Here is a 24,939-nt window from a genome sequence, read left to right as displayed (position 1 = left end):
CTCTCCTAGCTGTGGCATGAAACAGGCACCTTGGACAGTGATGTCTGTGCTCAGTTTCCTCACTGCAAAGCAAAGAAGCTCTCTAAGCTCCAGATGGTGATAATGCTCCAAGGCCTCTCTTACCCTCAAAGAAAGGCTGAGGTGTGAGAGGGGAAGCATTTCAGTCTTCATGTTGATTTCCATGGAAGGTAAGCTCATTTAAATGAGGCTGTTATCAAATTTATCAAAGATTTTCTTTTAAAGTTTTATCTAAGTCACAGGGAGGCTTAAAATTCCCAGAAAACTGTATTTATGTACTACATGTATTTGCATAGACTTTAAATTAAATTGCACTTATGAAAATCCTGTGGGTTCTTTGGATTAAACACTATATTTCAGTCCCACGAATGATGCCAGTGCACAGAGTGCACCCAGAGGAACATTCACTCTCCACTCGCTTATTCAACCTCCCGGTCCGAGCTCAGCCCAGTTTTATTAAAATCTCTATTAAGTGCAACTCAGTTATGATTAAATATTCTTCCTACTTTTTCAAAAAGAAAAGAATGCAACTAACTCTTGATAGCCTATGTCAACTGGGGACATGGATCACAGGGATAAATTAAATCCATAAATAATCCAGAACCTTCATTTAAGCCAAGAGCTGAATTCTCTCTCCTTCCCCCACAAACCTTTTCCAAGAGCCGCTATCAGACTATTCAAACTGACTTAAATCAGACTCCTTTGTGCAGAGTCAGCGCTAGATGAAATGGGGAGGAGATTACCTGCTACGCTCTATCCTCAGAACCCACACTGCCTCCCTACTCTACATCCCACTCATAGCAACCTTCCTAAATGCCAAATTGCAGTCTTATCTGAATGGCAGCATTCTGCAGCTCCAGACATTGCTAACACTCCCATTTTCCTGAATCTCTCCCCTTGGCTTCTTTCTCTACTCTCCGCTGTTTCTTCTCCTTCCTTGTCAATCATGCTATTTGGAGATAGCTTTTATGTGAGCCCTCCCCCTCCCCCCCCCCCCCACCACCACCACCACTCATTTTTCTCTGTATGATCTTCCTGGGAGATACCGTCTATATCCATGGATTTAACTGTGGTGCCACATAAATATAGCTCTCTTCTGAACTATTTTTGACACATATTAGGTGCTCCGTTAAATGCTTATGAAATTGAATTGAACAAAAAATGGTTGTGTGCTTGCATATGAAGTTTAAATAAAATTGTATATGGAAGGTGTCACTGCCTAATTCTTCTCTTCCATGTCTTTCTATTTCACACATAATAATTTCCTCATAAGCCTGCAGACTAGATCAAATAATGTATGCATGTAAATACTTTGTATGCTTTAAAACTGTATACAGACGTTAGTTATTATTACGATCAAGTAGGATATTCAACAAGCTGACTGTCCACCAGGGCTACTAGTAGCTATGCTAACCAGATGTGAACTCCTGGTAACCTGGGGCTCCATAGTCTCTACAAAGAATAGCTTGCTCTGGTCAAAACATCATCATCAATATAATCTTATATGAGCATATAAAATCTTCATTACATTTTTTCAACAATAAAAGAAATAAAAACCAAGATCATTGTAACTGGTAAGCCCTAATACACTTCCAATACGTATCTTGTAGCAAGTGAACATAAAAATGGAAAGCTAAATCTATTCATCTTTACTTAAGGCACTGAACATCAATGATTTTTGAAAGAAAAACTTAAAGTGTTTTAATAAGAAGGTAGAAATTTGAATAAAAAAAAGACCGGACCAAGATGGCGGCGTAGGTAAACACCGGAGACCGCTGCCGCAAACAACCATTTCAAAAATACAACTAAAAGACTGAACGGACATCACCCAGAACCACAGGAAGGCTGGCTGAAGAGAGACTCTACAACTAGAAGGAAAGAGAACAGCAAATCGAGGCTCAGAGGCGGCGCAGTGTGGAAAATACAAAGGTACCGAGGTGCGCGCGCAAAGCGGGCTGGTGGCTGAGGGCGCGGTTGTCGTTTTCTGTCGGGAGTGAGTCTCAGACTCTGGGCTCCAGATCCGGGCGAGTCTCTAGGGACCCAGACTCAAACGGGAGAAGCGGGATTATACGGCATCAGTTGGAACCTGAAGGCAGCTTTCTCTCCGAGGTTTGCAGCGGCTGCCGGGGTTCTGAGAAGCAGAGCCTCTGGGAACGGGACTGAGCGTGGCCATAACTGCTCCCTCCGCCCGCCCTGTTGATCCCGCCCCGCCCAAACTCTGCGCACAGCCATTTGCCGATCGCCTCAGGCAAAGGCTGGATTAGCGCCTCCCCAGAAGGCAGACGTTTTCCATACAGCTGATTCCTATAGCCAGTCGGCCAGGGGGTCAAATCCCTCTAGTGTTAACTACAACAATTAAGGCTTGGCTAGAACAAGACTGCGCACAGAGACCACAAGGGGGTGCACCAAGAAAGCATAAAAGATGCGGAGACAAAAAAACATGACAGAAATGGAGGATATGGAGCTAAGAATCGCAATTTTGAGGGCTTGCCATAAATTTGTGCAGAGCCTCACGAAAACTAATGAGACCCTCGATGCTACGATAAAGAAATTAGAAAGTAAGCATACACGGACTGAAATAAAGAATATTATACCCAATAGCAGACCAGAGGAGTACAATAATCAAACCAAAGATTCGACAAAAAACACCCAATTGGAAAAGCAAAATGAAAAAAGAATCCGAAAGTGTGAAGATAGTGTAAGGAGCCTCAGGGACAGCTTTAAGCGGTCTAATATCAGAGTCATTGGAGTGCCAGAAGATGAGAGACAGCAAGATATTGAAAACCTATTTCAAGAAATAATGGCAGAAAACTTCCCCCACCTGGTGAAAGAAATGGACTTACAGGTCCAAGAAGAGCAGAGAACCCCAAACAAAAGGAATCCAAAGAGGACCACACCAAGACACATCATCATTAAAATGCCAAGAGCAAAAGACAAAGAGAAAATCTTAAAAGCAGCAAGAGAAAGAGGCTCAATTACCTACAAGGGAATACCCATACGACTGTCAGCTGATTTCTCAACAGAAACTTTGCAGGCCAGAAGGGAATGGCAAGAAATATTCAAAGTGCTGAATACCAAGAACCTACAACCAAGATTACTTTATCCAGCAAAGCTATCATTCAGAATTGAAGGTCAGATAAAGAGCTTCACAGATAAGGAAAAGCTAAAGGAGTTCATCACCGCCAAACCAGTATTATATGAAATGCTGAAAGGTATCCTTTAAGAAGAGGAAGAAGAAGAAAAAGGTAAAGATACAAATTATGAACAACAAACATGCATCTATCAACAAATGAATCTAAGAATCAAGTGAATAAATAACCTGATGTACAGAATGAACTGGTGATTATAATAGAATCAGGGACATAGAAAGGGAATAGACTGACTATTCTTGGGGGAAAAAGGGGTGTGGGAGATGCGGGAAGTGACTGGACAAAAATCATGCACCTATGGATGAACACAGTGGGTGGGGAGTGAGGGTGGAGGGTGGGGTGGGAGCTGGAAGGAGGGGAGTTATGGGGGGAAAAAAGAGGAACAAATGTAATAATCTGAACAATAAAGATTTAATTTAAAAAAAATAATAATAATAAAAAAAAGAATAAATAAATAAAAAAAAAAAGAAGGTAGAAATTTATTATATCATTGCCATGTATCATTCAAATAGACTTTGGGAAACACAACTGCATAATTAATCTTTAAGAATCAGGTTTCAATGGAAATAACTACATTTCAATATAAAAATAGACAATCATTTATTCATTTTTCTGCCTGTTCACAAGGAGGATTATTTCTCTCCAGACAATTTGGCTTTCTGACACAAACACTAAAAGGGAATTTTCTTGTCTTTTTTAGAAATAGATACTTTCTTGACACTGCAAAATGTTCCCAGATCCACCTAGCTTAAAGAGCACTTTAAGATAAGAACTTACTTTTTCTCAACTAAAACAATTATTGGAGCAACACTTCCAAAAATAAAAGAACACTCCACACAGTGTGCTGAAGTAACAAAACACATAGTCATCAAGAGCCAAAGATAAACCTGAACCTCATGCAGCCTGGGGAGAGAAGGACAAGATGTTCTTCCAGAACTATGTAATACTAGAAATGGAAGTTTGGTGAAATTTTAAGTGAGCAATAAAGAACGAATAAGTGATTTTTGGGGCTGCGAAGACGTTTCAATTGAGTTTTTTTAATCCTGTATTCATTCTGAAGGTGGACTGAAGACGTGTGTCATGAGGCAGTGGTTAGGGACATGGGACATCACACTCCACCCTACTCTGGGCCCCAGAAGGCTGAGCCACAGGGACGGTATCAATGGGTTCTTTTGCCCTCTGGCTTCCAGTGGGATTCAGCCAATGGAAGGCTCCAGCCAAAGGAAGGCTCTGAGGGCAGAAGAAGAGTGAGGTTGAGTATTTATTTATTCTCCCAGCTTCCTTCTTTCAGAGTCTCTGGGTCTGGCAACATATCTCTTCCAAAATAGGCAGATCCTGTCAGGCAGTCCTCTCCATATAGCCTTGAATACAAGAATTGTTCCTTCCCCCATCTCCTCAATCCTAGGGGTAGAGATGGATCCCAGTGCTTCTAACTCTGTGCCGGCTTCCCTAAACCCTTCCAATACTCTGATAAATAATCCCTTTAACAAACTCTCCTCTAGTTACTCAATTTGAATGTGTTTCTTGCCAGGACCTTGACCGACACATTTAGGCAAGTTATCTAACGTTTCTGATTCAGTGCCTGTATCTGTAAAACCAGTCTAGTAAGAGGATCTGCCTTCTGGTATTGTCTGGCTCACAGGAAATTCGCAATTCCTGTTAACTGCAAGTATTTGTACCTCCTATCATTATTTAAATAGTGTGGACTTTTTTTCCAAGACATTGCATAATGATAATATTGTGCTGAATGCCCACGGTCCTTCTCTCCTTAAACGTGAGATTTTATTGTCACTGACCTCTAGATTCCCGTGATATTTTGGTAGCCCCTTAATGGTCCTTTTCTAGCTCCTGCTTTAGCAGTGAGTAAGCTAGCCTTCTTAGATCAAATACAAGATGCCAACAGAAAGCTGAAATAAAACAAGGCTCAACATTAAATAATCAATCTCGTAAAGGGGCCTTGGGGAGTGGGAGGAGAAAAAAACTGATTTTAGCAATGACTACACATGTTTCCTGAGAGACATACTTCCACCCATTTGAAAGGTTTATTGGCAGTGTGAGTTTCATCCATGAAAAATAATGATCATTAGCTTTTCCATGACAACTCTGGTTGGCCTGCAGTATCCATCATGCTCCTGGGGTTCATCCCTTTTTCACAATTCTGATCTCTCGGTGCAAGACATTAGTGGGTATTGATGCTATTTTAACTGTTTCTTACCTAAAGTTCATTGCTACTTGTCACAAAGTCCACATACACGAAAGATCCCTATTGAATTTTTGGGAGCTCTGCATGTATGAAGCCATCTGAACTTGCCATGCAATTTTAACTAAGGTTAGCAAGGGAAAACCTTGGCAATTGGTTTGACAGGGTCAATTTAAGTGAGAACTCAGATCAAATAATATTTTAAAAGGCAGCACATCTGTTCTAAAGTGTTGGGAAAAAATCAAGAGAGCATGAAGACATATCATAGTTACTCATATGAACTACAGGCCCTTTGTTTGTTTTTGTTAACTAGAGATTCTTATTTTCACAGGTCAAAATAAGCATTCATTTTGAAGTCTGAAACAGCTTAAGCCCTAGGAACATTACAGTGGGACTGTGTTTCAATCATTCCCAACATTTCAAATGAGCTAAAAATACCACTAGTGGTCTCATAATCTAGCTGTAGAGAACCAGAAGAAACTCATTCTCTGTCCATTCTGTATAGAATATATGCAGCCTTTCACAGTCAATATTAAATGCTAGAGACAAAGCTTTTAATATTGACTATATATATGAGAGTATGTATAAATAAATGTATGTATTAATTTATTTTTATATACACATAACATGTATACATAAATGTACAATGTATTTCAGGAATTTTAGACAACAATTTTTTTCACATGTTAAAAATCTCTGAGCCCAGCCAGTGTGGCTCAAGGGTTCAGTGTCAACCCATGAACCAAGAGGTCACTGGTTCTATTCTTGGTCAGGGTACATGCCTGGGTTGCAGGCTGGATCCCTGGTTGGGGGTGTGCAGGAGGCAGGCAATTGATGTTTCCCTCACATGGATGTTTATATATCTTTATCCCTCTCCCTTCCTCTCTCTCTAAAATCAATAAAAATATATTTTTTTAAATCTCTGAAATTGATATGGTTATCTAATAATGTGACATTACCATAACATAATAATATAATTACTATAATGCAGCATTTTTTTCAATTTTTGCAGTCCCTACCTTAATGATACATCTTACAATCAACAGCATCTTAGATTGTATGTGCATGTCTGTGTGTCTTACCTCTATTGTTTTCTTTTGTTATTTTAATACTTTTATCTTTTATGGGCTTCCTGAGATTACTTTAATCTTAGAGTCACAGGTTTATAAATCCAGTAAACCTTAGTCATTAGGGGAAAACAAGAAAAGTCAATGATGAAACATATTGTCAATCCTCACCATACAGAAATTAAACCCTGAATTTATTGAGCTGATTATAGTGTAACCAAACTTCAGAAACAAAGTTCCAAGAGAAAACACAGCCAATGAGCCACACCATCTCCAGAGCAGAAAATAATGACCCATGAAACTAACTGACGGCTATCAGGCTCAAACTTCATGGATACATTATCATGCTTACAAATGATTAAAATGACTTTCCATGCATGAATGTGTGGAACTAAATTTTACATAACATCAAGATACTCAGGCAGTGCAGTTTCAAATCCATGCTATTAAACCACAAGTGCTGAAACTAATTTCATCTTCTCTATGCTGAACCACTGATAGATTCAGTCGGTCCCAATCAGTCTCATTAATCTTACTTTCCAGTTCCTAGATGTTCAGCTCTTACAATCTGTCATTTTTCTTATTTTCCCTTCTCTTTTCTCCTCTTTATTTAGGTCAAATTTGGACTGTTATTAAAGTCAAAGTTACAGTTTTCAAAATCACTTCTTATTATTATTTACTTGAATTTTCTCTTAGAGAATCTCTCACCTGGTAAGAAAACTTCATCTGAAATATTCAAAAGAAATGTGTTGGGTACCCACTCTGTGTTGGAGGCCAAGGATAAAAAGGTGAACAAAGTAGCCTTGTTTTTGCTTCTCAAAATGTGGCACACTGCTTAGGGCTAGCAGCATCACCTGGAAACTTGTTAGAAATGCAGAATATCAGGTCCGACCCCAAACCTACTGTATTAGTCAGGGTCCCCCAGGGAAACAGAACCAATGGGAGAAAGAGGGAAGGGGAGAAGAAGTGGGAGAGAGACGAGGGGAGGGAGAGAGAGAATGAGGAGAGGGAGAGAGACAGGGAGAGAAGGAGGGAAAGAGAAATTTTATCTTAGGGAATTGGCTCACATGATTATGGAGGCTGACAAGTCCCAAAATTCACAGTGCGAGTCAGCAGGAGCCCAGGAGAGCCAAGGGTGCAGTGCCAGTCCAAGGCTGGTGGCTCAAGACCCAGAAGGGCTGATTTTCCCATTCAGGCCCAAAGGCAGGAAGAAGCCAAGGTTGACGGCAGTTGAGTAGCAGCAATTCTCTCTTACTTAAGGGCCAGCCTTTTTGTTCTATTCAGGCCTTCAACTGATTGGATGTGTCCCACTCACATTAGGGAGAACAATCTCCTTCAATCAGTACACAGACTTAAAAGTTAACTGCATACAAAAACACCCTCACAGACATACCCAGAAATAATGTTTGACCGCATATCTGGGCACCCAAGCAAGCTGACGCATAAAATTTACCATCACAGCCCTGACCAGTTTGGCTCAGTGGATAGAGTGTCAGCCTGCGGACTGAAGGGTCCCAGGTTCGATTCCAGTCAAGGGCATGTACCTTGGTTGTGGGCACATCTCCTGTAGGAGGTGTGCAGGAGGCAGCTGATCGATGTTTCTCTCCCATCAGTGTTTCTGACTCTCTATCCCTCTCCCTTCCTCTCGGTAAAAAATCAATAAAATATATTTTTTAAAAATTAACCATCACAGCTACTAGATCAGAAATCTGCATTTTAACGAAGTTCCTCAGGCGACTCATAGGCACATTGAAGTTTGAAAAGCACTAATCTAGTCGATGTGTACCAGGATCTCATGGAAACATGAACAGATAACTACGATACTACATGGTTCCAGCTGCAATCAAACCAGTCCAAGATACAGCGGTGGCTGCCAGAGAAAAGGAAAGACCTCACAGAAGAGGGGCCTTGCCTAGGTGTTAAAGACAAATAGCAGTTTCCTATGCAGTCAGATTGCCTGTATTTGAGGCAACAGCTTGCCACTTCCTAGTTGTGTGACCTGGGGGAAGTACTTAAACCTCACTGTGCCTCTATTTCCTCATGTGTAAAAGAGGAAAAATGATAGATAAAACCTACTTCATAGTATTGTTGTGATGATCAAATGAGCTAATATATGTAAAATTAAAACAATGCCTGACATATAGTAACCACTAAAAAATATGAACTCATCAGCAGCATGATTTTAGATCTCCTAATCCACAGAGTAGCTAGTGTTTGTAGTCCATTTTATTTAATATTAGATTTACCTCTGTCCCATTAACAATAGCATCACCCTTCATGGAAAAGCTTCTTGGATTCTCCTGACACAGATATGAAAAAACTAAACACAAACAGGGAGGTACTTAGAAGTCGTGGGCTAAACCACAATAAGATACCTGAATAATTATTTTTAAATGACATTTATTGTATGCTTACTACAAGCCAGAAAATACGGTAAGCACTTAGCTGTATTAATTCCTGTAACCCTCGTAACAACCCTCTGATGTAGGTAGCGTTATTACCCTATTTTGCAGATGTGAAGTCAGAGACACAATGGTTAGGCAACTTGTCCAAGTCCACAGAAAAATAAGCAAGAGACAATATTTACAACCAGGAACTCTGGCTCCATAGCCTATACAGTTAACCACTATGCCATACCATCTCTCAATGGATGACAAATTGGGGAGAAGAATTTAGGAAGGTGATTTATAAATCTAAGAAGTATCAATCATATATGCTTGTCCTCTTGTAAATATGATAAGCACAGGAAATGTAGACTAGTCTTATCTTTCCACTACAAGTTCAGATTGACAAAGAATTGCAAAGATACAATAAGCACAGAGTAGCAAAATCAGAGGTTTATTCAAGGGAATCTATTTCCTATAATAAGGTAATGCTAGTTAATATAACAAATAGACCTACAGATGTACAAAACCTCAAACACAATAAAATTATTTCTTGCTCAGATAAGAATATAAGGTGGATACTCCAAGTTGGCAGTGGAACTCCTCCTCACAGGTTCCATTCTGTGGCCCCACTAAACCTGGGGTAGACATCTGCATCCAGCCAGTAGAATAGGAATGGAAGACCATGGAGGAAGCATCCATGATTCTTAATGGCTATGGCCATGAAGTGACACACAACACTTCCATTCACACTCCATTAGCAAGAAATAGTTACATGACCACACCTAGATGCAAGAAGGGCTGGAAAATTTAGCCCCAGATGGGTAGCTAGTTACTGGAGACAAGTATGTGCTGTAAAGGACAGCATGAACTTTGGGGTTCCACTGGCCACCTCTGCCACATTCTTCCAATGGGATCGTGTGAGATTCTCCCTCACTCGTGCATACAGGACAGTCTGTGCCAATGGAAGACGCACCCTGGGGAATTTGATGGGCAAACAGTAGGACACATCTCCACAACTCATCCTTGTCACTGATGATTGAAAGGGCAGTTCTGCCAAGAGTGCTAGGTCATCAATAGACCACAGTCTCCAAACTTGACTGTAAGGCCAAGACGGAGGCTCTTTCTTGCAAGCCTCACCCAACTCCTAGTATTACAAAATACCCAAGCAAGGTCAATACTTTGTGTTTCCTTAATATTTGCTGATTAACATATCTGATTATGCTGATTAAAAATAACTCTGCAGCAGCATACAAATATTCTATCATTTTTAGATGAAGAAAAATTCTAAATGGTTAAGCTCCCAAGTAAGTAATTAAAATGCATTAAAATGAATGAATGGCATGAATTTTGGTTCCTAAATTGAGTTCCAACCGATTTTGAGAATAGCAGGATAAAAAAGGCTCTAATGTATTCAGTGACAGTGTATTTCTATATAAATAGCTCCCAAATCTTAATTCTCATGGCAACTATGACTAACTGCATGGCTAGAACAGAGAAAATGTAAGTTGAAAGGCCTTTGACCTACAGAATCTATTTCAGTGAAATGGAAAATGAAAACACAACTTCAAATACGCATTGTGTCCCTTCTAGGGATGCTCATCACTATCCTATAACAATATATCCAGATAGACCTGAAAAAGCATAGCAAATACTTTTCTCACCTGGTAAATTATTTTGCAAAGTTAGATTTAAATGTCAAGTGTGTCAAGCCGAGAGTCCTCTCCACCTTATCTATATTATCAAAGAATAGAATTAGACATCTCAAGCTTCAGGTTGGTAGCAACTGTATTAACTTCAATCAAATCAAAATTCTGCTGAACAAATGCATATGTTTCAGAAGAGAAACTGTTCCAGGAGAGGGAGCCTGGAAATACCCATCCCTTTTTTTCTAAATATTTAAATATTCTAAATATTTATGTTATGAACCTGAAGTTCTGCACTGTGAGAAACCGAGAGCCAGAGACTCAGCCAGGAGGATCCGCAATGGCGGTGAAGCACAGGGCTGTATATTCACCTGGGGATGAGGTGTGCCCCAAACCTAGACCCCACCAAGGCTGAGCACGTTCACGGCTGCACAAAACCCAGACCTACTCTGCTTCCTGCCCTTTACCAGCCGGGTTCTCAGGCCTCCATAGGTCCTCTGAGCAACCCAGCACCTTCCAAAGAGTCCCCTTTTGCTTAGGGTGATGAGAGCTATTTCCTGCTCCTGTACACCAAGAACTCTAATGGAAATACCCACTTTTATACCTGAGGACACCAAGGACAGGAGCAGTTCTATGAATTGACCAAAATTATACAATTGTTGATCAAAGAGCAAAAAAAATGGAATCCTAGTCCAGTGCTCTTTCTGCTTTCTTGAGTCACTTGCAAAAACTCGTACCAGAGATTTATTTCTGAATTTCAAAGGTACTCAAGCTGATCTGGCATGTTTTCTCGGAGGTGATGTTCTCACTGCATCCCTTTGCAAGAGACATCTTGCAGCTTTCAGGAGAGCCTAGACCAGTGATGGCGAACCTATGACACGTGTGTCAGGGGTGACACGCGAACTCATTTTTTTGATTGATTTTTCTTTGTTAAATGGCATTTAAATATATAGAATAAATATCAAAAATATAAATCTTTGTTTTACTATGGTTGCAAATATCAAAAAATTTCTATATGTGACATGGCACCAGAGTTAAGTTAGGGTTTTTCAAAATGCTGACACGCCGAGCTCAAAAGGTTCGCCATCACTGGCCTAGACACTGTGCTGTAGAAACATTTAGCGCCCCCCACCTCTTAGGGATCCCTTGATTACAGAGATGCTTCCTTAAAGGCCCCCTTTGTGCTATCCACACATAGAATGTTTGTCAGCCATTTTGATATGTGCTGAATATTTGCAAAATCCAGAGTAATCTGAAGAATACAGCTGAACATGATAGAATAATCTTTTCCTTACAAGAGTTTAACCATGATTGAAATAAAAAATTATGTTTCTGAATTTGCATACTAGAAGTGTCACAAGTAAATTCCACCAAGTCCTTCTTGGTGGAAGAATTTTGCCAATCCCACTTTTCTCCTCACGGCAGAGAGGGCCCAATGCTGTGAAATGGAAGCTGTGTGGCAGGGAACCACCAGAAATGATTAAAAGAGGCTCATTCAACACAGGGACATTGTCTCCAGGGAAGAAAGAGTCTGGTCCCTTTCAAACATCGTTATCCTCTTCCCCCCAGTAGGCCCTGCACCAAATAAAAATGACTGTTGCTTCGCATTTCCTATTTGTCAGTACCAGAAAGAATGAAGAGGTAGTCTAGAAAATAAAGAAACAGAGAAGGAAATCACCAGTGTGCTCCCTCATATATTAGGAGGACTATTCTTTTTCTTCAAGCAAGCAAAAGTTTTGCTTAAGATAAATAAGTGCTATATCTAGGAGGGGAACATCTAGTTTGACTCTCTGATAGATTTCCAGAGCTATGATCTTCTCTAAAGTAAAGCTTTTAATAAAGCTTCATTTGACTCCCTGGAAAACTGTTTCTCTGCAAAATGAGTCACAAAAATCATTATGAGCCAATTCTCTGCCAATGTGCTGTTATTGGCCCATCTAACTAATAAGTTATACTATGAAGAACCACATCAGCTCAGAAACCCCAGAGGAAATAAAGTATCCTCAAAAGAACTGTTCTGCCTGAACTTGGGGACATTCCAAGAAAGTGGTATCTTTTTTTTTCTTTAATAACAAAAATGTATTATCTAAGAGTATCTATATGTTAGAAATCTAGGCACAGCTTAAGTGGGCCCTCTGCTCACCAGGTTTCAAGATGTCACGTGGGCTTGTGGTCTACTGAGAGCTTCAGGTCTTCTTCCAAGCTCATTCAGATCATTAGCAGAATTCACTTCCTTAGGACTATAGGACTGAGGTCCCTGTTTTCTTGCTGGCTGTAGCCAGAGATCACCCTCAGGTCCTGGCCATGTAAGTCTCTCCCAACTGCCGGGAGCCGGTCCATCCTCGCTGCTTGACACAGTCGCTGCAGGAAAGAAACATCTGCACAGCATATGTTTCAATGGACCTGGCATATATAGCATACTGTTCTTAATATGTTTGCTCCCTTTAAGCGCCATGTGTTTTAACCAAGGTCACCTCTCTGAGAAAGGTTGTTTCCCCAGGTGGGGATTTTTCCCTGAGGTTAGGGAGGGGATACAACCCCTTAATTAAGTGCCAGGTGGGTAGTTAAGCTACATAATCTTTACTCCCTGGAATGGAGATAAGAAACGCCCTAACCTTTGTAATAGAATTGACAGGATTAAAATCGGCTGGTATAAATATGGATGTAACAAGACAATAAACATCAGAACCTCATCAGTTCCTAACCAGAACTCCGACCAGAACTTTGGCTGGAGATCCTGGCTAGAGGTCCTGACTAGGCTGCTGATCAACTGAAGGCTGTCTTCGTGTCATTCCTTCTTCGCCGACTCCGTCCACACCTTTGGGGACCCCTGGACCTGCTGGGATTGGACCCCAGCACCCAACATAGAGGCTTACGTCTTCAAAGACAGTAGAAGTATCTCTTTTACTTTAAATCTCAGTCTCTTGTGAATAACTCTCACCTGATTAAGTCAGGCCTATCCAAGTTAACCTCCCTTTTGACTCACTCAAAATCAACAGATTTGAGAGTAGATCTGCAAAATTCCTTCATCTTTGTCATGTAGTTTACATCCATCATAGTCACAGACCCACCAATACTCAAGGAGAAGTGGGGGATCAAAGTGTGTGTGTGTAGAAGGGTGGTTGGGGGCCATATTAGCATTCCGCCCACTACACAGGCCATGCATGAGTTTCCATTTTCAGCACTGGCTCAGGACTGAAGACCTGAGTTGAAGCTGTATCAGTGAGTGCCATAACTAAAGACCTCATGGGTCTGTAGCTACAATAACACCATGGTTTCCATCCGCCATCATTACCCAGCAGCAAGATAGGAAATATTCTTATTGGTCCAAAAAGCAATCCTTCTCTTTACATAGAACTTTCTAAACTTTCACCTCCCTTAAAACTCAACCAAATCAACTTCTATAAAAATATCTTCCATGTTGAAAGTCACCTCTGCCCTCTTCCTGTCCTCCAGCTCATTTCATGCCAGGCTCCATATCAGCGGGCTATGTGATGTAGGACAAGTCACTGTGTACAATTGTGAGGCAGTTGTCCTAGGTGACAACTATTCCCCAGGCCTACCATTAAATACATCTAGGTAAATGGCCCATGGAATCAAATCATTTGAAATGTGATTGTCTTTTAAGAGCAGGTATTATAATTGACAGAATCCAAAAGGAAAGGAAAGGATAATTCCAGGAAGTGTGGCGATCAAATGATATATTTTTTAATATATTCTTTCTATTATAGTTTACATTCAGTATTATTCTGTATTAGTTTCAGGTTTACAGCATAGTGGTTTCTTCGTTACTAATGTTGTGGCCCTACCCCATAACAAAGAAACCGAATTTCCGGACGATGAGGCCCAGAAATCAGGATTTTAAAAAGATTCCCAGGTAATTCTAATGTGCAGCCAAGGTTGAGAACCACTGGATTAGACAATCACATACTTTACAAAGTGTTCCTCCTGATATTTCAAGTACCCATCTGGCCACATACATAGTTATTACAATATTATTGACTATATTTCCTATAAAATGATACGTTTTAAGAATACACACACACAAAAATTCCATCTAAACAGAAAATAGAACCACGTAAATAGTCATTACATTGAATGTTGCTACAAAGTCACTGTCCTGGGATGTCACCAAAGCTCAGAATTGACACATAGACCACATGACTTGGGTCAGGGGGTGGAAGTCACTAAACTCTCCATTTCAATCACCTCCATTCATTACTCTCCATTCATTATTCTCCATTCAAACATTTAATCAATGCTCCTTCTCATCTCAAGCCTATACCTGTCACAGGCCTAATAGTCACCATGTGGATTGTTACAGTAATATGTTCAAAATTCAGTTATGCAATAAACATAGATGGAATACCTGATGTGCACTGCATTGGTGATTAATAATAATTGTTGCAAATCATTGAGCACATACCATGAGCCAGGCACTAGACACTAGGCTAAACATTTTATTACTCTCTCTCATAATCCTCATGACAACCCTATGAATTGGTTCTATTAGTATCCTAATTTAACAAAGGGGAAACTGAGAGTGATTAAATAATTAGCTCAAGATATCTAAAGACAGACATTATAAAAATGGACAAAAGACTTGCAGGCACTTCATAAAAGAGGATATCCAAATAACCAATACTGGGTAAAAAGGTTCTTCTTCCTTAGTCACCAGGAAAATGCTAATTAAACCACAGCGAGCTACCACTGCACAACCACCTAATGACTAAAATGAGAAAGATAGAGAACACCATGTGTTGGTGAGGATTTGGAGCAATGGAAACTAGCACAATCGCTTTAGAAAACTGACCATATCTACTGAAGCTAAACATACTCAGACCCACGACCTTGCAATATCACTCCTAAGTATATATTCAACAGAAATATTTCAATACATCCACTAAAATGTATGTACCAGATTAATTATAATAAATATTATCATAATATCCCAAAATTCAAAATTATCCAAATCCCCATTAACAGCAGAATTGATAAATGATGGTATATTCACACAATAGAATGCTCTACAGCAATAACAATGAATAATCTATAACTACATGGAACAACATGGGTGAATCTCACAAGTAGAATGTTGAGAGAAAGACACAAGAGAGTATACAGTATTATGCATTATTCTATTTACCAAAAAGCAAAAAAACAAAAAAAAAAAAACACCAGGCAAAACTACTCTATGTTGTTCTAAATCAAGATAGTAGTTACTACCCTAGAGGTGTCCGGAAGGAGACCTGGGGGAGGCTTCTGGGATACTGGTAATAATTTCAGTTTTGCTTATACTAGTATGTTCAGTTCATGAAAATTTATCAAGCCATATAGTTGATGAGTACTTATAAATATAGTACCTCAATACGAGTTTTTAAAAACTCATGAAGTTTGCATTCTAGCATAGTCAAGGATGTGATACAGTGGGGCCTTGACTTACGAGTTTAATTCGTTCCGAGACCGAGCTCGTTAAGGAGCTCGTTAACTCAAATTACTCTGTCAACTCAATGCAAAAAATCTGCTGAGAGACAGCTGGTATCTCAAAAAACTCGTTAGTCGGGACACTAGTAAGTCAAGGCCCCACTGTATTTAACAGAAGTAGATGGCAACTAGAGAGCCTCCTTGCTTAGCATGGATTTTCTGGGGCCCTGGGACACTGCGCAGAGAGGATCAATCCCACCGCTGTGAAGAAGCTGGATTCTGGCTATGCTGCTGCCCTCTCACACTGAGGCATGCAACACCATTTCACTAGAGCTCAGCGTCCCTGCACTTACGTTAAGGCAGGTGTTCTTAACCTGGGATCTTGAGACACCTAAGGAGCCCTTGGATAGAATTCAGAGGTCCGTGAACTTAGAGGGGGAAATTATTTATTGATCTATATCACTACTCTCTACTCAACTGAAATTTCGCATTTTCCTCAACTAGGTAGGCAACAAAAGCATAGCAGTATTAGATGTATCTGACTGTATCAACAATAAAAACACCACAAATATTTTCTTATTCATTTCAGCTGTTACAGGTATCTTGCAATATCATTTACACTTATCATTATTTAGAAAGTGTGGTAATTGTTAACTCTGCCACTAGATTTTGCAGTGTCTTGTGTAAATAAATAAGCATATATATCCTGTATCCCAATTTTGTATTTTTAGTACTTTGATAACTGTACTTCAATATAATTGGTTCCCTTTGTAATCCTATGTATTCTATTTTTGTATTTAGAAGCAGTATTTTGCAAAGGACCTGTTAGCTTTCCAGATTGCCAACGGGGTCACAGAACAAAAGGAATGTTCATAGGCTGGCTACTTCCCATTCACCTCTACCTCTGCCTCCCCTGTATCCTGCCCGCAAGCCCTGCACTCTCACCTCTCTGCCTTGCTCTGTGCCCCAGAAGTGTGGCCTCTGTGGACTCACCACCCAGGCTTCCTCTGCCCCTCCAGCTTAGAAGACCGGTGATTTCCCTCCCTGCCACCTGCCTCACTAGGCTTCCAGTGGAGGCTGCATGGCTCCTGGAGGTCAGCGCTCCTTCTCTCTCAAGGCCCCAGCAGCTTTATTCCTGAGCCTCGGCCCTTCCTGTGTGGCTCCTCCCTGAGTGTTTTACCAATTGTTAGTTCCTTAACTCACCCACACTGATGGGAATAGTCATTAAACTCTTCTCAGCTGAAGTCTTTTGAGAGCAGCTTCCATTTCTTGGCAGCCTGATTCTACTTGCAGACATTGGTCTTAACTAATCTGTGACTAGGGATATGCCTGCATGCTCTTTAGGGAAGGAAGGGGCGGAGAGCAAAAGTGTGTGTGTGTGTGTGTGTGTGTGTGTGTCTGTGTGTGTGTGTGTGTGTGTCTGTGTGGGCACACATGCACGCTGTATACTTGTGTTGGAAGTGGGGGCAGCAGTGGCAGGGACCCTGAGCAATAACTCTTTCTCTAGCTTCCCATTGCCCTGGACAACTCTCTGCACAGTCCAGGATGGGAAACTGGGCAAGGGATGCTGCGAAAGCTCAGGCCTGGAGCTGACTGTGTAAATACACAGCAGGAAAGAGCCAGAGGAAGCCAGGGGTCAGGGAGGCAAGATTCCTAACAGGGGGAGCAGCATTTTTCCAAGGCACAAATGAAGGAGAGCAGCTGCCATCACGCCCTCCTGTGCCGTCACAGGTTAGCCTCACCTGGAACCAGCCCAGGCCACAGGAAGAAGCAGAAGGAAGCCTTTCTCTGAGATGGCAGAAGAGGAGGGAGGGTCTGCGTAAAGGAGATCGCCGCTGGGAAGAAGCTCAGTCCTGCATTCACCGCACCTGCCAGATACCTCTCCTAGGTATCTCTGATTTCCCCAGGCTTAACTGGCAGGAAAAAAGAAACTAGATTGCGTCCTGCTTGCAAAGATTGTTTCTCCTAAGATATTTCCAGGCACTTGCCCTTCCCTCCAATTCCCCAGGACAACGCTGGCTGACAGCCCTCTGATAGGGAAGAGTCAGTGGAGGAGACTGGCCAGGCAGGAAAGGAAGAGAGGAAGGAAGCCTGCCAGGAGCACGCTGCCATATATCAGTGTACACTGAAGATAAATAATTCCAGCCTGCCCAGGCAGCTATCACACCAAAGGGCATGTTGCAGGTAGCAAGATAAATCGCCACTGTCAAGGATGTCTTTGTTTGTTCCCGACAGCCTCTTACTATATCTCCCTCTCCTGACAAAACAGCCCGGAACAGGCTTCTAACACGCAGTGCCCTCCAGAAACGATAGTGCTTTTAGGGAGAGAAATATGAGCGTGGGCTCCTGGGTCCACAAGCCTGTATACAATGGGCTGTGGGGAGCTCCTCACTAAATACAGGTTAGAAGCACAATCTATGGAGAACAATAGCTCCACCAGTCATTTCTGTCAATCCAGCCCAGCGGATCCGAATTACCAGTTCTCCTTCGAGTGGCTCGGATCGTAACTCTTAGCCACAGAGAGAGGTCTTTCGTGGAATTCCTCCTGGCCCATCACAGGCATTATATTCACAGGCAAACGTGGGACATCAGGAAAGCTCCACGTGGGAAAGTTTGTAAGAGAAACTGGGCATCCGGTCTTATTATTTTGTCTAAACATAGAAATTGTTTTAATATCTTTCTGGAAATATCAGAAATACTCTTTATTTGGGGTAATAATTACGGCTCTATGTTAAAACGTTGCAAATATGTCCACCAAGCTTCTGTCTAGGTAATTTGGAGAAGGAAACCCCAAATTATCTCTGCACCAGAGTAGACTCACCGCGATTTCAGACACTTTTATATGATTTGGGTAGTGGTTGCTGGGGGAGGGAGACGTGGGAAGGTGCTGTTTAATGGGTATAGTTTCAGTTATGTAAGATGAATAAGTTCTAGAGATTTGCTGCATAACATTGTTCTATAATTAACAATACTGTAGTCTACACTTAAAAATGTGTTAAGAGGGTAGATTTCAGGTTAAATGTTCTGACCACAATGCAATAAAAAAAATATTTGGAGATTCTAATTGTGCCTAAAGCAATGTAGAGCAAAAGTAACAGTCTGGACTTAGGAATAAACAGATCTGGGCACACAGGAGCAAGCTTTGGTGATTTCTGGGAATGAACAAAGAGTCTGGCTGAATACCCAAAATGCTGAATTGGAATTCCGCCCCCCCCCCCCATTTATATACCTAATCTCCCCCTCCCCTCTTCTCCTCTTCTCCTCTTCTCCTCTTCTCCTCTCTTCTCTTCTCTTCTCTTCTCTTCTCTTCTCTTCTCTTCTCCTCTCCTCTTCTCTCTCTCTCTCTCTCCGCCCCCCCCCCATTTCTCCTATTCACACACACCAGCAAAGGTCAGAAAAACTTAAGAGCCTTTTCCTCTTTAAATGCAACAAAAACGTAGGGTGCTGTATTATCACAAAGCAACGCATCTATGTGTTTTGGAAGAGGAAGCCTCCTTTCCCTTGATTAAATATAAGCCTCTAAGACAGCGGTTCTCAACCTGTGGGTCGTGACCCCTTTGGGGGTCGAATGACCCTTTCACAGCGGTCGCCTAAGACCATCGGAAAACACATATATAATTACATATTGTTTTTGTGATTAATTACTATGCTTTAATTATGTTCAATTTGTAACAATGAAAATACATCCTGCATATCAGATATTTATATTATGATTCATAACAGTAGCAAAATTACAGTTATGAAGTGGCAACAAAAATAATTTCATGGTTGGGGGTCACCACAACATGAGGAACTGTATTAAAGGGTCGCGGCATTAGGAAGGTTGAGAACCACTGCTCTAAGAGTCTAGGTCCGTGGTCGGCAAACCACGGCTCGCGAGCCACATGCAGCTCTTTGGCCCCTTTAGTGTGGCTCTTCCACAAAATACCACGTGCAGGCGCACATGTACAGTGCGATCGAAACTTCGTGGCCCATGCGCAGAAGTTGGTATTTTGTGAAAGAGCCAGTATTCTGTGGAAGAGCCACACTGAAGGGGCCAAAGAGCCACATGTAGCTCGCAAGCCGCGGTTTGCTGAGCCGCAGTTTGCCGACCATTGGACTCTAAGTGTAGCTGTGCCTCTTCTGCCTTTCAAGACCAAGTGTCTGAGAATCATTTCTGCTCATCAACAGAGTTAGCCTGGTGATGGGGTTATGAGGATGGGCTGCAGCTGGGCTGCATGGGTTTCGATCCTGGGTCTATCTACCACTTACCATATGATTTTGAGTAAACTATTTATCTTCCTTGTGTCTCAGTTTCCCATCTGTAAAATGGGAATAATAATTTTGTTATGAAGAAGAATTTGCAAAGCATGTAGTGCCCACTATATAGCAAGTGCTAGTAAGTATGTGTTAAATAAACAAATAAAAAATTGATCAAGCTACCTCTTTCTCCATGTCCAGTTATTTCTTGTGTTGCCAGTATCTCTTATTCTGGACTGTCTCCCTGTGCTGGGCTGTGCCCATCCTTGCCTCCCTCTGTCCTCTCTTATGATGGGGATTCTAGAAAACACTGTACTTTGGGGTTCAGATCCACAAACAAACATTTCTTTACTTCATGCCTAATGCCTGCTCATCCTTCGAGTCTCCTCTTACATGCTCCCATACCACAATGTTTTTCCTCCATTCATTCATTCATTCACTCAACAATTCATCAGAAAATTCTTAGGTAAGGCACTGTGCTGTGTATTGGGAGCTTAAATTCTAGAGAGAAACACACAGAAGGCCTGGATAACTTGATGAATGGATGGATGGACATATGAATAACTCACTTACATATCTGATCCTTAGCATTTTCTCCCCATGAGAACAGACTAGAAATGTTTCATATTACTAAATAATTCTCTGACTTCCTCTTGTGGCACAGGGATGTGAGGGGGTTAACTCTATCCACTTAGGACCCAGTTAACATGGATTCCCCTGTAAGTGGCTGCATTTCTGCAGCCTGTGTGTCCACGTGGCACACAGCACCGGCCTAGCATGCAGGCCTTGACTGCTGCCAGACCTGCTCAGGCTCTGCAGTAGTCATTCAGGTGGACTGTCCTAGGGACTGAGACAGTGGGAATTACTGTGGATGGAGAGGTACCTCAGAGAAGGGGAAAAGGCAAGGATGAAATTAAAACCAGGCCCCAAATCAAACAAAACTAAGTTTTCATGTTGTAAAGAAACATTATCTCATTGACTCTTTTGCTACAATCAACTGAGTAACTTGGCAAATTTTCACTCATTAATGAAAACACACATGTAGGCACTTTGGTGCTCTGAAGATGGTACAGCGCTGAATTTACCTTCCTCTTACTGTGATCATCTTCACGTTACTCAACATAAGCCCTGAAGGTTACTCATATATCCATCATCCAAGTCTTTCATGAGATGTAGGATGTAGGACATTGACTATGTAGACTTAGAAAACTGCAAGACAGGAAATTTTGAGTGGAAAAGAAAAATAATGTTTTTTAAACTTTAGAAATCTTTGCAAGGAAAGTGAAGGCTACAAGCAAAGGGATGTGGGGTGCCATTCAGCCAAACCAGAATTTGGGGGAAGCACAGTAATCAGCAGAGATGGACAAGATTAGGTCAGGAGAGAGGGACACGGTGGCACTGTGGAGAAAGCATTGGGTTTTAAGTCAGAAAACCTGGATTTTAGTCCTGATTTGGCTTTTCTTAGCTGAATGATTGATTGTGAGAATCACTTATTCTCTCTCAGCCTCAGTCTCCACATAGATCAAATGGGAACAATAGTAGTTTCCAGCTATGTCATGGGTTTGATGCGAGGATCAGGGCAGTCATGGGTATGTCAACTTCCAGCAGAGGGCATGATGCACAGTGAGGCTTGGTAAATGTTTTACTTATCATTTTAAATTGGAAGGAAATAAATCTCTAACCCAAGTGATCAGCTTATGTGTTTCTAACTTGGATAATATTGAAATATACTAGTCATGAGATTTTCCCATTACTTTTTAAAACAACAATGATCATGATAGCTGACATTTATTAGCCTTATAATGGATATGCCAGGAATTATGCTAAGTGCTTTGCATACACTCATTTATTCTTCCCATTATTCCTGCCGCAGGTCCATCACTGCAGAAGGGGAAATGCCACAGGAAGATTAGGCCACATCCCTAACTACAGCAAATAAGTGGTAGAAACATATTTTAAGACATTATTTAAAAAGCAAAGTGAAAATTTTGATCGAGAGGGGGAAATATGCAGATTAAGTTGAGGACATATATCCATTGCACCTCTCATCACATTTCCTATCAAAGAGAGGAGCGTGGCCATCTCTCCCCTTCCGTTCCTGCTACCAAGGTTTCTTCTACTGTTGGAGGGTCCTGACCTACAGACCCCAGCCTTGCCCATGCCTGGGGGGCCACTAGGGGTTCTGGGAAAGGTGTTCAGTCTTCACTTTGCCTTTTTGATCATAAACACATTTCTCAAAAACAGAACTTATAGTAAGAGTCCATTGTGCCTATGGCTCTGGTTAACACATTTTTGTTTGTTTTTTCAATTTTTAGAGACAATTTTTAGGTGCTGTAATACTATGCAGCCTGGCTCCACACGTTCTGGAGCCAGGCTGCCTGCTTCCCAACGCTGACTCCTGTGCTTCTGAGCTGTGCAAGGTCAGTGGGAAGATCATTCCTCTCTCAAGGCCTCACAGATCTGCAATCTTGGTGCAATATGGTACCCACTTCATACGGTTGTTGAGAGATTTAAATGAATAAATGCATGGGAGGTAGAAAAGCAGGGCCTGGCACTTGTAAGATGCCCAGTAAATATTAGCTCTTGTATTATTCATAGAAACCCAAGGGACTTAATATCAACATGTAAGGTGATGAGGTTCTGTAGAAAGAGCACTGAATACAGAGACAGAAATTGAGGATTTAGGCCTAACCCTGCCACTCACAAACTTAATGACTTTATAAATAATATCATGAATAAGGGACAAACCACATTGACCCCACAGGCACATTTAATAGGCCAGCACAGGGTATTTTAAATTTTTAGACGTAAATATTTTCAGATCAGGCAGTCTTCCAACATCTCCCACCCCCCATCGTCTCTTGCCTGATGGAGTTTGAGTCTGCAACCCTAATCGCCCTCTCTGGGTGTCAGCCCTCACCTCTAAAGCAGGCAGAGGAACATCTGCCCTTCCACTCCGCTCGATTGCCAGGTTCAAAAAGTAGGTCATGTTTGCAAAAGTACTTCACAAATCACAGAGCGCTAAAAATGAGACAGATTATCTGAAACACAGGACATTTAAGGCTTATTTTTTATATATATCCATATATACTCTGTAGATAATAGAGTTTCAGAAAATAGTTCTGTCTGAAGGCAGATACATTCTGGCGGGTGCTGTTGTTTTTTAACATTTCCTAATGTCAATTTTGGCCAAGCAGTATGTCCGTCCCAATGATTTTAGGGGGAGGAGCCCAGGGGAATACATCTCAATCATTCACACTTAGGGAATCTATTCATCTAGGTGCCTCAGATGGAAGGCCTCGTGCTTAGAAAACTATCCTCTGGGAGCAAGTAAGTGATGCTCGCAATAAGCAGAAAAGGCAGCTGGTCACTTTCCTCGCCTCCCAGCTCAGCAGGAGCTTTCTCACTCTCTTCCTTACTTTATCCCAGTGTTTGCTTCCCCCAAGTCCACGATGGCGCTTCAGGACCCAAAGAGATCACCCCGACCCCCAAACCACTGTCTCTGACTACAGATTTCATTTCCCCCTGAAATGAGCATCGTGTCACAGGATCAACAGCACTAATTATCTGGTGAGGATAAAAGGCCATTTGTCTGAAACTCAATGGGGATCCTGCACAGACAGACTCCCAGACACTGCTATTACAGGGGAAAACAACAGCCCTGAATCTGGTTCCAGCCCATCATTAGCAGCCGTGGGCAAGCTGCCTTCCTCTGTGAGCCTCAGTTTCCTCACAGTAGAGAGTAATAATTATGACAATAGCTGTCCTTTAGCACTCCTATGCTGTGTCAGGCACGACTCGGTACCTTACCTGCATTGAAACCTCACCAGAACTGTGCAAGAATTATTATCCCCACTTTAGAGATGAAAAAAACAATCTTTGTGAGTTTAGGTAACTTGCTCAGGGAAACACAGCAGGACTACATTTTACGGGAATGATACTGTCATGGGAAGATGCTATCTGCTCGGCCTCCCAAGACCCTTAAGGTTAAAATGAGATTGTGTCTGTGAGAACATTTTATGTAAACGGCAAAGCACCATATGTATTTCTTATATGTACATCCGCTTCTTTTGGAAGTGAGCAGTCCTGAGCACATTTCAGTGCTACAATTAAGTCAATTGGCTCAAATCAAACACTTGGACTTGGATGAAGTCAAAGCCTCTGATTTTCAGATTACTTCCCCGGGTCTGTTTCCATGCCATTACTGAAGCAGTCTCCATCCTCAGCACAATCCCCCCTTTATCCAATGTCTATGGGGTCGGTATCAGAACACCCAGAAAAATAAGAAAGGCTAGTTGTATGGCTATTCAGAAGGAGCCTGAGAGGTTTCTTAGCAGGATTTTCCAACAAGGGAAGAGGGCAGCCCAGTATCACAAGAGCTAACCTGCCACGGGCACACTGATAGATGAGATAGATAGATAGATAGATAGATAGATAGATAGATAGATAGATAGATAGATAGAAAGATAGATGATAGATAGATAGATGATAGATAGATAATGTTGTTTGTATTCTTTTTTTATTTTTTTTAATTCTCCCTCTCCCAACTAGAACAACAGCTCAATAAGGACAAGAATGTCTTTGCCTGTTTTTAGAATGGTGTTGAACGAAGGGATAAGATAAGCCATGAGATATAGCCTGGACAGAGCAAGCAGTGGAGACGAGAGTGGCAGAGGCTGGAGCACAGAGGCTCAGCGAGATCAAGTAGCCAAGGTGGTAAGATTTAGAGCAACGCAAAGAGAGTGGGTAAAAGTGAAATGTGCGGTGTCCAGGCCTCAAAGATGGACCAGCTCGCAGAAATCTATGCCCAAA

The 24,939-nt window shown here is 41.5% G+C and overlaps 1 protein-coding gene across 1 annotated transcript in view; it reads right to left on the bottom strand.

The window, feature by feature from the left end:
* Positions 1-24,939, bottom strand: part of RASGEF1B (RasGEF domain family member 1B) — a 532,983-nt gene that overhangs the window by 446,827 nt on the left and 61,217 nt on the right. The gene's annotated exons all lie outside the window — the stretch shown is intronic.

This window comes from Myotis yumanensis, unplaced genomic scaffold, assembly GCF_028538775.1.
Source record: "Myotis yumanensis isolate MYYU_CA2020_CCGP unplaced genomic scaffold, mMyoYum1.0.hap1 SCAF_1, whole genome shotgun sequence".
Lineage (NCBI taxonomy): Eukaryota > Metazoa > Chordata > Mammalia > Chiroptera > Vespertilionidae > Myotis > Myotis yumanensis.
Note: the sequence above shows the minus strand (reverse complement) of the source record. Positions and strands in the feature narration are given on the sequence as shown.